Source organism: Muscardinus avellanarius, assembly GCF_963383645.1.
Source record: "Muscardinus avellanarius genome assembly, contig: SCAFFOLD_41, whole genome shotgun sequence".
Classification (NCBI taxonomy): Eukaryota; Metazoa; Chordata; class Mammalia; order Rodentia; family Gliridae; genus Muscardinus; species Muscardinus avellanarius.
In genome coordinates, this window is record NW_027664494.1 from 42,205 (window position 1) to 59,057 (window position 16,853).

Consider the following 16,853-nt stretch of genomic DNA (forward strand, 5'->3'; position numbering starts at 1 on the left):
ATACCCTTCATGACTATTAATGATTCCTTTTAACTTTCTACAGGAATTGCTCCAGTGATGTGAAATTAGGACTATAAATAGAAACTGAGTCCGTGGAAATAAACTCTCTAATAATTTGCCTAAACGTCCTTGGCTCTGCTCAATAACAATAAAAACTGGCCAGAATTCAGATGCTGTGATAAGCATTCCAGCTGCAGCAATTACAAAGGGTCTCTGACCCTCACTATCACTAACTTAGGTTAAGCTATTAACTCCGGTAAGGTAGCTCAGTTTAAGGTAACTCTGTTTACCCTTGAGATCCTGCCTAGAGACAGAGAAGATAAAAACCTTGTGTGTGACCTTAAAGCAATTTAGTTGATAAACAACTTAGTTGCCCAAATACAATAGACTCAAGGAAAAAGATTGGTGACTTTTACGCCCAGTGTAAATATTCCTGAAGACAGAGAGGCTGACCGCATGGTTAATGAATATGACAAAATAAAGGACAGACGTTCTAAATATATATGTATGAAGGAAAGGAAATACCGTAAGAGTAAGAAAAGCATTTTTGCATGAAGAAGAGCTTATCATAAGAAAGTCCCAACTGGGAAAGAAAGGAATTAGAAAGTTAGAAGCAGGTTGCAGAGGGTTTGTGACAGAGAAATGGATTATTAAAGATGGTTAGACTTTTAATAGGCTTATTGTCTAAAGAAGAGTGCTCAGCAGTTAAGGAAATACATCTGACAATTAAAACCAAGAACGTTGTGGTGTTGTTTGTGGTATTTTGTCTGCAAAACTGTGTTGTGAGTTTGCTTAAGCTTTCAGATTTAGAAGGTAAAACGCCAACACCTGGAGAAACTCTATCACATCCACCTGAATCACCACATCTCCCCACACTTGCTATATGAACTGAGCCCAAAAGATGGAAAGTTCCAAGAAAGCCAAAGAAGATTCCCCGAGAAACCCCCAAGCCTTGGCCATGCTTGTTTATTTTGGGAAGTGGCCCCCTGGGACTGCTTATCTGCAAAGACCTTGGAAAAGAATCAGGAGTCAGGAGTCAATCTCTCGAAGGCCAACAGCCAGCTGAAGGACTAGTTTTATTACCTTTGTTTACATGTCATTCATTATTATTTCACAATGATTACACCCACCTCCCTTTTCTCTTATTATTAACTTTACTGGTGAAGGGTATAAATTTCTTGGAGTTTTTGTAATAAAGTGTCATTGGCTCAAGAAGCCTTTGTCCGACTCAGGTTCTTTCCCAAAGGTCGTACCTAAAAAACTTAAGGAATTCATAGAGGGGAAAGAATCGCTGCAGATAAGTTTCTGCAGAACTCCACCTGCCTTTTGCCCCATCTTTCTGAGGATTTGACCGGGAGCTGACAATAACGACCCAACTGAGATTAGTCGGCAACATCCTCTGTGGTGGTGCAAAAGGGCACGCTTCCTGTGGTATTCTCAGCTGCCTGCCGACACACCTGCTCACAAACAACTGCGTTTTCTGTACTCTGCCCACAACACAGGGCTCAAAACGCCTTCCTGAGCCTCTGGCCATGCTGAGGAAGGCCACCATGCTCCTCTGTGCATCTGACACTGTACTGAGATCACTTTCCTTCTACCTCACGCTCACCTGCATTCTCAGCTGGGGACAGGAGCTCCAGGAGACATCTGGCTGCATCTGAAGACACCTCACATCACAACTGGCACCCAGAATGTCGCTAAACACACTGCCATGTGGAGCAGTCGCAAGGCAGTGAGGGCAGCCTGTGCTGGGAGGCCCGCTTGCCTGGCGGCTGGGAGGCCCGCTTGCGTAGCTATCAGCCTGTTCTCCAGAGCAGTTTATATCTGCCCATCTGGGAGCTGGTGAGGGAAGTTGAGCAAGATCCTCTACCCTCGGTGTCTGTCCCCTTGAGGGAGGCTGAGGCCAGCTTCTGTGGCACCCTAGGGACATGTCTGCTGAGGGTGTGGCTGGTAAGGACCCTGGCTTCATGTGGGGTTTCCTGCCTCCCTTGCTGCTCTCAAAACACACCTCACAATTAGCCTAGGCCTCAGCAGGAATCCTCAGCATCCCAGGCCCTGCCACAGGCACACTCCTGTGACTCTCACCCTGCAACTGAACCAGCACACCCCCCACCACTTGCCCAACCTTCCCTCAAGTGGCTCCCTGCGGCTGCCACCATCCTGGCTGTCATGAAACTGAGAAGTGTTTCTCACTATTTTCAGGAGGATCTAGAAACTGCTGCTTCACAGAGAAGGGTGTTCTGGGCCACCAGTGCCTGGCGAGAATGAGGTCTGCATCCCCAGAGACCAGCAGGACCCAGCATGGCCAAGGTGGAAGCCAGCGGACCACCGCCTTCCGCAGCAAACACGCCACCCACTGGAATGGAATCTGTGTCTTAAATCCTACTGAGACCTGCTCATTCTGTTCCCCTTGAAAGCCAGGCATCCCACCCTTGTGGACAATGGTAAGTATCAGAGCCCGCCATGAGGCAAGGCTGGTGCTGGGGCCCCGAGGCCAGGATCGCAGCCTGCTGAGGGGTTAGACAGGTGCTGGGTAGAGCGAGGCCGGCAACGGAGCTGGCTGTGAGGCAGGCCCAGTGCTGGGGACTCCTATGCCAAGATAATAGCTTGCCGAGTGGTTAGACCGGTGCTGGGCCCAATGAGGCCAGAATTGGAGCCGGTCATGAGGCTAAGCCGGTGCTGGGTCCTCGAGGCCAGGATCGAACCTTGCAGAGGTGTGAGGCCTTGGGCTGGGGCCAGCGAGGCCAGCATCGGTGCCTGCAATGAGGCAAGGTCTGTGCTGGGGACTCCGAGGCTATGATAAGAGCCTACCGAGGGGTTAGGCCAGTGCTGGGGCCAATGGCCGGCATCGGAGTTGGCCGTTAGTTCAGGCTGCTACTGGAAACTTTGAGGCTAGGATTGAGCCCTACCAAGATTTTAGGCCAATGCTGGGGCCAGTGTCCAGCATCAGTACCTGCTGTGAAACAAGACCGGAGCTGGGGTCTCGGAAGCCAGGATAAGAGTCTGCCAAGGGGTTAGGCCGGTGCCAGGGCAAATGGCCGGGATCAGAGCCTGCTGTGAGGCAAAGCCGCTACTGGGTCCTCCGAGGCTGGGATTTGAGCTTGCCAAGGGGTTAGGCCAGTGACAGGAACAGTGGCCTTCATTGGACCCTGCCATAAGGCAAGGAAGGAGCTGGGGGCTCCGAGGCTGGGATAAGAGCCTGCTGAGTGGTTAGGCCAGTGTTGGGGACAGTGAGGCCGGGATAGGAGCCTGACATGAGGTTAGGCTGGTGCTAGGGACTCCGAGGCCAAGAACAGAGCCTGCTTAGGGGTTAGGCTGGTCCCAGGCATGGCCAGGATCAGTGCTCTCCTTGAGGCAAGGCCGGTGCTGGGGCCTATGATGCTGGCATCAGATACTGCTGAAATGTTAGGACTGGGCCGGGGCCAGGGTAGCCCGCATCAAAGCCTGCCATGAGGCAATGCCGGTGCTGTGGACTCCTAGACCAAGATAAGAGCCTGCTGAGGGATAGGCCAGTGCTGGTGCCAGTGAGGCCATGATCACAGCCTGCCATGAGGCTAGACCGTTGCTGGGCCTCCGATGCAAGTATCGGAGCCTGTAGAGGGGTTAGGCAGGTGCCAGAGACAGCGTGGCTGGGATTGGTGCTCTCCGTGAGACAAGGCCGGTGCTGGAACCTATGATGCAAGGATCGGTGCATGACGAGTTGTTAGGCCTGGGCCAGGGCCAGCGAGGCTGGCCTCAGAGCATGCCATGAGGAAACACCAGTTCTGGGGGCTCCGAGGCCAAGATAAGAGCCTGCCAAGGGGTTAGGCAAGTGCTGGCGTCAATGTACGGCATCTGAGAATGTCATGAATCAAGGCCGCTACTGTGATATCTGAGGCTGGGATAGGGCCTGCCAAGGGTTTAGGCCAATGCTGGGGCCAGTGTCCAGCCTCAGAGCATGCAATGAGGCAGGGCTGAAGCTGTGGTCTCAGAAGTTCGGATTAGAGCCTGCGGAGGAGTAAGGCAGTTGACAAGGCCAATAACCAGGATCTGAGCAGGGTGTAAGCAGGGACACTGGTGTGTCCTCCGAGCCCTGGATAAGAATCTGCCGAGATTTTAGGATGGTGCCAGGGCCAATATATGGCATAGGAGCATGCCATGAGTCAAGGCCACTACTGGGATCTCCAAGGCTGGGATAGGGGCTCGTCAAGTGTTTAGGCCGATGCTGCGGCCAGTGTCCAGGCTCAGAACCTGCCATAGCACAAGGCCGGGGCTGTGTTTTCCGAGGCAAGTATTAAAGCCTGCCGAGGGGTTAGGCCAGTGCCAGGCCAATGGCCAGAATCGGAGCCTGGCATGAGGCAGGCCGGTGCAGGGCATCCGAAGCCAATATAAGAGGCTGCCGAAGGGTTAGGCCAGTGCTGGGGCTAATGGCCGGCATTGGAGAATGCCATGAGTCAAGGCCGCTACAGTGATTTCTGAGGCTGGGATAGTGCCTGCCAAGGGTTTAAGCCGATGATGGGGCCAGTGTCCAGCCTCAGTGCCTGCCATGAGGAAGGGCCGAAAATGTTGTCTGAGTAGCTCGAATTAGAGCCTGCTGAGGGGTAAGGCGCTGACGTGGCCAATAAACAAAATTGGAGCCGGCTGTGAGGAAGGCCAGTGGTGGGGACTCTGAGGCCATGATAAGAATCTGCCGAGATTTTAGGCTGGTGCCAGGGCCAATGGATGGCATAGGAGCCTGCCATGGGTCAAGGTCGCTACTGGGATCTCCGAGGCTGTATACGGGCCTTCCAAGTTTTTAAGCCGATGCTGGGGCCAGTGTCCAGCCTCAGAACCTGCCATAGGGCAAGGCCGGGGCTGTGTTTTCCGAGGCCAGAATTAGAGCCTGCCGAGGGGTTAGGCCAGTGTCAGGCCAATGACCAGAATTGGAGACTGCCATGAGGCAAGGACAGTGCTGGGACCCCAAAGCCAATATAAGAGCCTTCCAAGGGGTTAGGCCAATGCTGTGGCCAATGGCCTGCATCGGAGTTTGCCATGAGTCAAGGCCGCTACTGTGATCTCCGAGGCTGGGATAGTTCATGCCAAGGGTTTAGGCCGATGCTGGGGCCAGTGTCCAGCCTCAGAGCCTGCCATGAGGCAGGGCCGAAGCTGTGGTCTCAGAATCCCGCATTATACCCTGCTGAGGGGTAAGGCAGGTGACCAGGCCAATAAAGAGGATCGAAGCCGGCTGTGAGGCTGGGACAGTGGTGGGGCCTTTGAGGCCAAGATAAGAATCTGCTGAGATTTTAGGCTGGTGCCAGGGCCAATGGATGGCATCAGAGAATGCCATGAGTCAAGGCCGCTACTGTGATCTCCGAGGCTGGGATAGGCCCTGCCAAGGGTTTAGGCCGAAGCTGGGGCCAGTATCCAGCCTCAGAGCCTGCCTTGAGGCAGGGCCAAAGCTGTGGTCTCAGAAGCCCGGATTAGAGCCTACCAAGGGGTAAGGAAGTGACAGGGCCAATAACCAGGATCAGAGTCGGATGGGAAGCTGGGCCAGTTGTGGGGCCTGTGATGACAAGATAAGCATCTACCGAGATTTTAGACTGGTGCCAGAGCCATTGGATGGCATAGGAGGCTTCCATGAGTCAAGGCCGCTACTGTGATCTCCGAGGCTGGGATAGGGGCCTGCAAAGTGTTTAGGCCGATGCTGGGGCCAGTGTCCAGCCTCAGATCCTGCCATGAAGCAGGGCCGAAGCTATGGTCTCAGAAGCCCGCATTAGAGACTGCCGAGGGGTAAGGCAGGTGACCGGGCCAATAAACGGGATCGAAGCCGGCTGTGAGGCAGGGCCAGTTGTGGGGCCTCCAAGTCCTAGATAAGAATCTGCCGAGATTTTAGGCTGGTGCCAGGGCCAATGGATGGCATAGGAACCTGCCATGAGTCAAGGCTCCTACTGGGATCTCCGAGGCTGGGATAAAATCTGCCAAGTGTTTAGGCCGATTCTGGTACCAGTGTCCAGCCTAAGAACCTGCCATAGTGCAAGGCCAAGGCTGTGTTTTCCGAGTACAGGAATACAGCCTGCCGAGAAGGTTGGCCGGTGCCAGGCCAATGGCCAGAATAAGAGCCTGCCATGAGGCAAGGCTGGTACTGGGACCCCAAAGCCAAGAAAAGAGCTTGCCGAATGGTTCGGCCAGTGCTGGGTCAATGGCCGCCATCGGAGAATGCCATGAATCAAGGCCACTATTGTGATCTCTGAGGCTGGGATAGGGCCTGCCAATGGTTTAGGCCGATGCTGGGGCCAGTGTCCAGGCTCAGAGCCTGCCATTAGGCAGGGCCGAAACTGTGGTCTCAGGAGCCCAAATTAGAGCATGTCAAGTGTTAAGGCATATTACCAGGCCAATAAGCAGCATAGGAGCCTGCTGTGAGGCAGGGCCAGTGGTGGGGCCTCCGAGGCCAAGATAAGAATCTGCAGAGATTTTAGGCTGGTGCCAGAGCCAGTGGATGGCATAGGAGCCTGCCATGAGTCAAGGCCGCTACTGGGATCTCCGAGGCTGGGATAGGGGCCTGCCAAGTGTTTAGTCCGATGCTGGCGCCAGTGTCCAGCCTCAGAACCTGCCATAGGGCAAGGCCAGGGCTGTGTTTTCTGAGGCCAGGATTAGAGCCTGCCGAGGGGTTAGGCCGGTGGTGGGGCCAATGGCAGGCATCAGAGAATGCCATGAGTCAGGGCCGCTACTGTAATCTCTGAGGTTGGGATAGGGCCTGCCAGGGGTTTAGGCCGATGCTGGGGCTAGTGTCCAGCCTCAGAGCCTGCCCTGAGGCAGCGCCATAGCTGTGGTATCAGAAGCCCGGATTAGAGCCTGCCAAGCCTTAAGGCACTGACGGGGCCAATAACCAGGATCGAAGCCAGCTGTGAGGCATGGCAAGTGGTGGGGCCTGCAAGGCCAAGATAAGTATCTGCCAAGATTTTAGGCTGGTACGAAAGCCAATGGATGGCATGGGAGCCTGCCATGAGTCAAGGCCGATACTGGGATCTCCAAGGCTGGGAAATTGGCCTGCCAAGTATTTAGGCCGATGCTGTGACCAGTGTCCATCTCAGAACCTGACATAGGGCAGGGCCTGGGCTGTGATTTCCAAGATCAGTATTAGAGCCTGCCGAGGGGTTAGGCCGGTGCCAGGCCAATGTCCAGAATCAGAGCATGCCATGAGGCAAGGTAGGTCTTGGGTCTCCAAAGCCAATAGAAGAGACTGCGGTGGAGTTTGGCCAGTGCTGGAGCCAATGGCCAGCATCAGAGAATGCCATGTGTCAAGGCCGCTACTGTGATCTCCAAGGCTGGGATAGGGCCTGACAAGGTTTTAGGCCGATGCTGGGGCCAGTGTCCAGCCTTGGTGTCTGACATGAGGCAGGGCCGAAGCTGTAGGCTCAGAAGCCCGAATTAGAGCCTGTCGATGGGTAAGGCGCTTACGGGGCCAATAACCAAGATAGGAGCAGGCTGTGAGGCAGGGCCAGATGTGGGGCCTCCGAGTCCTAGATAAGGATCTGCCGAGATTTTAGGCTGCTGCCAAGGCCAATGTATATATTAGGAGCCTGACATGAGTCCATGCTGCTGCTGGGATCTCCGAGGCTGGGATAGGGGCCTGCCAAGTGTTAGGCTGATTCTGGTGCCAGTGTCCAGCCTCAGATCCTGCCATAAGGAAAGGCCAGGGCTTTGTTTTTCGAAGCCAAGTTTGGAGCTGCTGAGAAATTAAGCCGGTGCCAGGCCAATGGCCAGAATCAGAGCCTGCCATGAGGAAAGGCCGGTGCTGGGACCCCTAAGCAAAAATAGGAGCCTGCCGAGGGTTTAGGCCATTGGTGGGGCCAATGGACAGTATCGGAGCAAACCACAAAACAAGGCATCTATTTTAATCTCCGAGGCTTGGATAGGGCCTGCCAAGGGTTTAGACCGAGGCTGGGGCTAGTGTCCAGCCTCAGAGCCTGCCATGAGGCAGCGCCGTAGCTGTGGTTTCAGAAGCCCGGATTAGAGCATGCCAAGGCTTATGGTGGTGACGGGGCCAAAAACCAGGAGAGGAGCCGGCTCTGAGGCATGGCAAGTGCTGGGGACAGCGAGGCCAAGATAAGAATCAGCAGAGATTTTAGGCTGGTGCCAAGGCAATGGATGGCATAGGAGCCTGCCATGAGTCAAGGCCGCTACTGGGATCTCCGAGGCTGGGATAGGGGCATGCCAAGTGTTCAGGCCGATGCTGGGATCAGTGTCCAGCTCAGAACCAGACATAAGGCAGGGCCAGGCTGTGTTTTCCAAGGCCAGGATTAGAGCCTGCCGAGGGGTTAGGCTGGTGCCAGACCAATGGCCAGAATCAGAGCCTGCCATGAGGCAAGGTAGGTCCTGGGGCCTCCAAAGCCAATAGAAGAGCCTGGCGTGGAGTTCGGCCAGTGCTGGAGGCAATGGCCAGCATCGGAGAATGCCATGTGTCAAGGCCGCTACTGTGATCACTGAGGCTGGGATAGGGCCTGACAAGGGTTTATGCCAATGCTGGGGCAAGTGTCCAGCCTCAGAGCCTCCCTGAGGCAGGGTTGAAGCTGTGGTCTCAGAAGCCCGGATTAGAGCCTGCAGGGGAATAAAGTGCTGACGGGGCCAATAGACTGGGTCGGAGCCTGCTGTGAGGCAGGGACAGTGGTGGGGCCTCCGAGGCCAAGATAAGAATCTGCCAATATTTCAGGCTGGTGCCACGTCCAATGGATGGCATAGGAGCCTGCCATGAGACATAGCCACTACTGGGATCTCCGAGGCTGGGATAGGGCCCTGCCAAGTGTTTAGGCCAATGCTGGGGACAGTGTCCATCCTCAGTAACTGCCATAGGGAAGGGCCGCGGTTGTGTTGTTGAGGCCAGGATTATAGCCTGCCAAAGGGTTAGTGCGGTGCCTGGTCAATGGCCAGAATCGAAGCTTGCCATGTGGCAAGGCCCGTGTTGGGACCCTGAAGCCAAGTTAAGAGCGTGTCAAGGGTTTAGTCCAGTGGTGGAGCCAAAGGCTGGCATCAGAAAATGCCATGAGGCAAGGACGCTACAGTGATCTGGGAGGCTGGGATAGGGCCTGCCAGGGGTTTAGGCCAATGCTGGGTCCAGTGTCCAGCCTCAGATCCTGCCATAGGGAAAGGCCAGGGCTTTGTTATTCAAGGCCAATTTAGAGCTGCTGAGAAATTAAGCCCGTGCCAGGCCAATGGCCAGAATCAGAGCCTGCCATGAGGAAAGGCCGGTGCTGGGACCCCTAAGCAAAAATAAAAGCCTGCCGAGGGGTTAGGCCAGTGGTGGGGCCAATGGACGGCATCGGAGCAAACCATGAGTAAAGGCATCTATTGTAATCTCCGAGGCTTCCCTCAGAGCCTGCCATGAGGCAGGCCTGAATCTGTGGTCTCAGAATCCCAGGTTAGAGCATGACGAGGGATAAAGCAGGTGACAGGGCCAATAACCAGGATCGGAGCCGGCTGTGAGTCAGGGCCAGTGGTGGGGCCTCTGAGGGTAAGTAAGAATCTGCCGCAATTTTAGGCTTCTGCCAGGGCCAATGGAAGGCATAGGAGCCTTCCATGAGTCAAGGCCGCTACTGGGAAATCTGAGGCTAGGATAGGGGCTTGCCAAGTGTTTAAGATGAAGCTGGGACCAGTGTCCAGCCTCAGAACCTGCCATAGGGCAAGGCCGGGGCTGTGTTTTCTGAGGCCAGGATTAGAGCCTGCCGAGGGGTTAGGCCGGTGGTGGGGCCAATTGCAGGCATCGGAGAATGCTATGAGTCAGGGCTGCTACTGTAATCTCTGATGTTGGGATAGGGCCTGCCAGGGGTTTAGGCCGATGCTGGGGCTAGTGTCCAGCCTCAGAGCCTGCCCTGAGGCAGCGCCATAGCTGTGGTATCAGAAGCCCGGATTAGAGCCTGCCAAGCCTTAAGGCACTGACGGGGCCAATAACCAGGATCGGAGCCAGCTGTGAGGCATGGCAAGTGGTGGGGACTGCGAGGCCACGATAAGTATCTGCCGAGATTTTAGGCTGGTACGAGAGCCAATGGATGGCATGGGAGTCTGCCATGAGTCAAGGCCAATACTGGGATCTCCAAGGCTGGGAAATTGGCCTGCCAAGTATTTAGGCCGATGCTGGGATCATTGTCCAGCTCAGAACCTGACATAGTGCAGGGTCAGGGCTGTGTTTTCCAAGACCAGGATTAGAGCCTGCCGAGGGGTTAGGCCGATGCCAGGCCAATGGCCAGAATCAGAGCATGCCATGAGGCAAGGTAGGTCTTGGGTCTCCAAAGCCAATAGAAGAGCCTGCCGTGGAGTTTGGCCAGTGCTGGAGCCAATGGCCAGCATCGAAGAATGCCATCTGTCAAGGCCGATACTGTGATCTCCGAGGTTGGGATAGAGCCTGACAAGGGTTTATGCCAATGCTGGGGCAAGTGTCCAGCCTCAGAGCCTCCATGAGGCAGGGTCGAAACTGTGGTCTCAGAAGCCCGGATTAGAGCGTGCAGGGGAATAAAACGCTGACAGGTCCAATAGACAGGGTCGGAGCCTGCTGTGAGGCATGGACAGTGGTGGGGCCTCCGAGGCCAAGATAAGAATCTGCCAATATTTCAGGCTGGTGCTAGGGCCAATGGATGGCATAGGAGCCTGCCATGAGACATAGCCACTACTGGGATCTACGAGGCCGGGATAGGGCCCTGCCAAGTGTTTAGGTTGAAACTGGGACCAGTGTCCATCTCAGAACCTGACATAGGGCAGGGCCAGGTCTGTGTTTTCCAAGGCCAGGATTAGACCCTGCCGAGAAGTTAGGCCGGTGCCAGGCCAATGGCCAGAATCAGAGCATGCCATGAGGCAAGGTAGGTCTTCGATCTCCAAAGCCAATAGAAGAGCCTGCCGTCGCGTTTGGCCAGTGCTGGAGCCAATGGCCAGCATCGGAGAATGCCATGAGTCAAGGCCGCTACTGTGATCTCCGAGGCTGGGATAGGGTCTGACAAGGGTTTAGGCCGATGCTTGGGCCAGTGTCCAGCCTTGGTGTCTGACATGAGGCAGGGCCGAAGCTGTAGGCTCAGAAGCCCGAATTAGAGCCTGTCGAGGGGTAAGGCGCTGACGGGGCCAATAACCAAGATAGGAGCGGGCTGTGAGGCAGGGCCAGATGTGGGGACTCCGAGTTCTAGATAAGGATATGCCGAGATTTTAGGCTGCTGCCAAGGCCAATGTTTATATTAGGAGCCTGACATGAGTACATGCTGCTGCAGGGATTTTGAAGCCTCGGATAGGGGCCAGCCAAGTGTTAGGCCTATTCTGGTGCCATTGTCCAGCCTCAGATCCTGCCATAGGGAAAGGCCAGGGAATTGTTTTTCGAGGCCAAGTTTAGAGCTGCTGAGAAATTAAGCCGGTGCCAGGCCAATGGCCAGAATCAGAGCCTGCCATGAGGAAAAGACGTTGCTGGGACCCCTAAGCCAAAATAAGAGCCTGCCGAGGGGTTAGGCCAGTGGTGGTTCCAATGGACGGCATCGGAGCAAACCACGAGTCAAGACATCTATTGTAATCTCCGAGGCTTGGATAGGGCCTGCCAAGGGTTTACACCGAGGCTTGGGCTAGTGTCCAGCCTCAGAGCCTGCCATGAGGCAGCGCCATAGCTGTGGTTTCAGAATCCCGGATAAGAGCATGCCAAGCCTTATGGTGGTGACGGGGCCAAAAAGAAGTATAGGAGTTGATTCTGAGGCATGGCATGTGGTGGGGTCTGCGAGGCCAATATAAGTATCTGTCGAGATTTTAGGCTGGTGACAGGGCCAATGGATGGCATAGGAGCCTGCCATGAGACATAGCCACTACTGGGATCTCCGAGGCTGGGATAGGGCCCTGCCAAGTGTTTAGGCCGATGCTGGGGACTGTATACATTCTCAGAACCTGTATAGTGCAATGCCGCGGTTGTGTTTCTGAGGCCAGGATTATAGCCTGCCAAAGGGTTAGGGCGGTGCCTGGTTAATGGCCAGAATCGAAGCTTGCCATGTGGCAAGGCGCGTGTTGGGACCCCGAAGCCAAGATAAGAGCGTGTCAAGGGTTTAGTCCAATGGTGGAGCCAATGGCTGGCATCAGAGAATGCCATGAGGCAAGGACGCTACTGTGATCTGGGAGGCTGGGATAGGGCCTTCCATGGGTTTAGGCCAATGCTGGGGCCAATGTCAAGCCGCAGAGCCTGCTATGAGGTAGCAGAGCCTGCTATGAGGTAGGGCTGAATTTGTCGTCTCAGAATCCCAGGTTAGAGCATGACGAGGGGAAAATCAGGAGACAGGGCCAATAAGCAGGATCAGAGCCAGCTGTGAGGCAGGGCCAGTGGTGGGGCCTCCGAGGCTAAATAAGAATCTGCCGAGGTTTTAGGCTTCTGCCAGGGCCAATGGATGGCATAGGAGCCTGCCTTGAGTCAAGGCCACTACTGGAAAATCTGAGGCTAGGATAGGGGCTTGCCAAGTGTTTAAGATGAAACTGGCACCAGTGTCCAGCCTCGGAACCTGCCATAGGGAAGGCCAGGGCTGTGTTTTCCGAGGCCAGGATTAGAGCCTGCCGAGGGGTTAGGCCGGTGGTGGGGCCAATGGCAGGCATCGGAGAATGCCATGAGTCAGGGTCTCTACTGTAATCTCCGAGGTTGGGATAGAGCCTGCCAAGGGTTTAGGCCGATGCTGGGGCTGGTGTCCAGCCTCAGAGCTTGCCATGAGGCAGCGCCGTAACTGTGGTATCAGAAGCCCGAATTAGAGCCTGCCAAGCCTTAAGGCAGTGACGGGGCTAATAACCAAGATCAGAGCCGGCTGTGAGGAATGGCAAGTGGTGGGGCCTGTGAGGCCAAGATAAGTATCTGCCGAGATTTTAGGCTGGTACGAGAGCCAATGAATGGCATGGGAGCCAGCCTTGAGTCAAGGCCGATGCTGGGATCTCCAAGGCTGGGATATTGGCCTGCCAAGTGTTTAGGCCGATGCTGGGACCAGTGTCCATCTCAGAACCTGACATAGGGCAGGGCCAGGGCTGTGTTTTCTAAGGACAGGATTCGAGCCTGCCGAGGGGTTAGGCCGGTGCCAGGCCAATGTCCATAATCAGAGCATGCAATGAGGCAAGGTAGGTCTTGGGTGCCAAAGCCAATAGGAGAGCCTACCGAGGAGTTCGGCCATGCAGGAGCCAATGGCTAGCATCGGAGAATGCCATGAGTCAAGGCCGCTACTGTGATCTCCGAGGGTGGGATAGGGTCTGACAAGGGTTTAGGCCGATTCTGGGGCCAGTGTCCAGGCTTGGTGCCTGATATGAGGCAGGGTGAAGCTGTAAGCTCAGAAGCCCGGATTAGAGTCTGTCGAGGGGTAAGGTGCTGACGGGGCCATAACCACGATAGGAGCGGGCTGTGAGGCAGGGCCAGATGTGGGGCCTCCGAGCCCGAGAAAAGGATCTGCCGAGATTTTAGGCTGCTGCCATGGCCAATGTATATATTAGGAGCCTGACATGAGTCAATGCTGCTGCTGGTATCTCCGAGGCTGGGATACGGGCCTGCCAAATGTTATTCCGATTCTGGTGCCATTGTCCAGCCTCAGATCCTGCCAAAGGGAAAGGCCAGGGCTTTGTTTGTCGAGGCCAAGTTTAGATCTGCTGAGAAATTAAGCCGGTGCCAGGCCAATGGCCAGAATCAGAGCCTGCCATGAGGAAAGGCCGGTGCTGGGACCCCTAAGCCAAAATAAGAGCCTGCCGAGGGGTTAGGCCAGTGGTGGTTCCAATGGACGGCATCTGAGCAAACCACGAGTCAAGGCATCTATTGTAATCTCCGAGGCTTGGATAGGGCCTGCCAAGGGTTTAGACCGAGGCTGGGGCTAGTGTCCAGCCTCAGAGCCTGCCATGAGGCAGCGCCATAGCTGTGGTTTCAGAAGCCCAGATAAGAGCATGCCAAGCCTTATGGTGGTGACGGGGCTAAAAACCAGTATAGGAGTCGATTCTGAGCCATGGCATGTGGTGGGGACTGCGAGGCCAATATAAGTATCTGACGAGATTTTAGGCTAGTGACAGGGCCAATGGATGGCATGGGAGCCTTCCATGAGTCAAGGCCGCTCCTGGGATCTCCGAGGCTGGGATAGGGCCCTGCCAAGTGTTTAAGCCGATGCTGGAGACTGTATACATCCTCAGAACCTACCATAGTGCAAGGCCGCGGTTGTGTTTCTGAGGCCAGGATTATAGCCTGCCAAAGGGTTAGGGCGGTGCCTGGCCTATGGCCAGAATCGAAGCTTGCCATGTGGCAAGGCCCGTGTTGGGACCCCGAAGCCAAGATAAGAGCGTGTCAAGAGTTTAGTCCAGTGGTGGAGCCAATCGCTGGCATCAGAGAATGCCATGAGGCAAGGACGCTACTGTGATCTGTGAGGCTGGGATAGGGCCTGCCATGTTTTTAGGCCAATGCTGGGGCCAGTGTCAAGCCGCAAGGCCTGCTATGAGGTAGGGCTGAATCTGTGGTCTCAGAATCCCAGGTTAGAGCATGACGAGTGGTAAATCAGGTGACAGGGCCAATAAGCAGGATCGGAGCCGGCTGTGAGGCAGGGCCAGTGATGGGGCCTCCGAGGCTAAGTAAGAATCTGCCGCGATTTTAGGCTTCTGCCAGGGCCAATGGATGGCATAGGAGCCTGCCATGAGTCAAGGCCACTACTGGAAAATCTGAGGCTATGATAGGGGCTTGCCAAGTGTTTAAGATGAAGCTGGGACCAGTGTCCAGCCTCAGAACCTGCCATAGGGCAAGGCCGGGGCTGTGTTTTCCGAGGCCAGGATTAGAGCCTGCCGAGGGGTTAGGCCAGTGGTGGGGCCAATGGCAGGCATCGGAGAATGCCATGAGTCAGGGTCTCTACTGTAATCTCTGAGGTTGGGATAGGGTCTGCCAAGGGTTTAGGCCGATGCTGGGGCTGATGTCCAGCCTCAGAGCCTGTCATGAGGCAGCGCCATAGCTGTGGTATAAGAAGCCCCGATTAGAGCCTGCCAAGCCTTAAGGCAGTGACGGGGCTAATAACCAAGATCGGAGCCGGATGTGAGGCATGGCAAGTGGTGGGGCCTGCGAGGCCAAGATAAGTATCTGCCGAGATTTTAGGCTGGTACGAGAGCCAAAGAATGGCATGGGAGCCGGCCATGAGTCAAGGCCTATGCTGGGATCTCCAAGGCTGGGATATTGGCCTGCCAAGTGTTTAGGCTGATGCTGGGACCAGTGTCCATCTCAGAACCTGACATATGGCAGGGCCAGGGCTGTGTTTTCCAAGGCCAGGATTAGAGCCTGCCGAGGGGTTAGGCCGGTGCCAGGCCAATGGCCAGAATCAGAGCCTGCCATGATTCTGCAAGGTAGGTCTTGGGTCTCCAAAGCCAATACAAAAGCCTGCCAAGAAGTTCGGCAAGTGCTGGAGCCAATGGCCAGCATCGGAGAATGCCATGTGTTAAGGGCGCTACTGTGATCTCTGCGGCTGGGATAGGGTGTGACAAGGGTTTAGGCCAATGCTGGGGCCAGTGTCCAGCCTTGGTGTCTGACATGAGGCAGGGCCGAAGCTGTAGGCTCAGAAGCCCGGATTAGAGCCTGTCAAGTGGTAAGGCGCTGACAGGGCCAATAACCAGGATAGGAGTGGGCTTTGAGGCAAGGCGAGATGTGGGGCCTCCGAGCCCTAGATAAGGATCTGCCGAGATTTTAGGCTGCTGCCATGGCCAATGTATATATTAGGAGCCTGACATGAGTCAATGCTGCTGCTGGAATCTCCGAGGCTGGGATAGGGGCCTGCCAAGTGTTAGGCCGATTCTGGTGCCAGTGTCCAGCTTCAGATCCTGCCATAGGGAAAAGCCAGGACTTTGTTTGTCGAGGCCAAGTGTAGAGCTGCTGAGAAATTAAGCCGGTGCCAGGCCAATGGCCAGAATCAGAGCCTGCCATGAGGAAAGGCCGGTGCTGGGACCCCTAAGCAAAAATAAGAGCCTGCCGAGGGTTTAGGCCAGTGGTGGTTCCAATGGACGGCATTGGAGCAAACCACGAGTCAAGGCATCTATTTTAATCTCCGAGGCTTGGATGGCCTGCCAAGGGCTTAGACTGAGGCTAGGGCTGGTGTCCAGCCTCAGAGCCTGACATGAGGCAGCGCCACAGATGTTGTTTCAGAAGCCCAGATAAGAGCATGCCAAGCCTTATGGTGGTGACGGGGCCAAAAACCAGTATAGGAGTCGATTCTGAGGCATGGCATATGGTGGAAACTGCGAGGCCAATATAAGTATCTGCCGAGATTTTAGGCTAGTGACAGGGCCAATGGATGGCATAGGAGCCTGCCATGAGACATAGCCACTACTGGGATGTCCGAGGCTGGGATAGGGCCCTGCCAAGTGTTTAAGCCAATGCTGGGGATGGTATACATCCTCAGAATGCCATAGTGCAAGGCCGCGGTTGTGTTTCTGAGGCCAGGATTATAGCCTGCCAAAGGGTTAGGGCGGTGCCTGTTCAATGGCCAGAATCGAAGCTTGCCATGTGGCAAGGCCCGTGTTGAGATCCCGAAGCCAAGATAAGAGCGTGTCAAGAGTTTAGTCCAGTGGTGGAGCCAATGGCTGGCATCAGAGAATGCCATGAGGCAAGGACGCTACTGTGATCTGGGAGGCTGGGATAGGGCCTGCCATGGGTTTAGGCCAATGCTGGGGCCAATGTCAAGCCTCAGAGCCTGCAATGAGATAGGGCTGAATTTGTGGTCTCAGATTCCCAGGTTAGAGCATGACGAGTGGTAAATCAGGTGACAGAGCCAATAACCAGGATCGGAGCCGGCTGTGAGGCAGGGCCAGTGGTGGGGCCTCCGAGGCTAAATAAGAATCTGCTGCGATTTTCGGCTTCTGCCAGGGCCAATGGATGGCATAGGAGCCTGCCATGAGTCAAGGCCGCTACT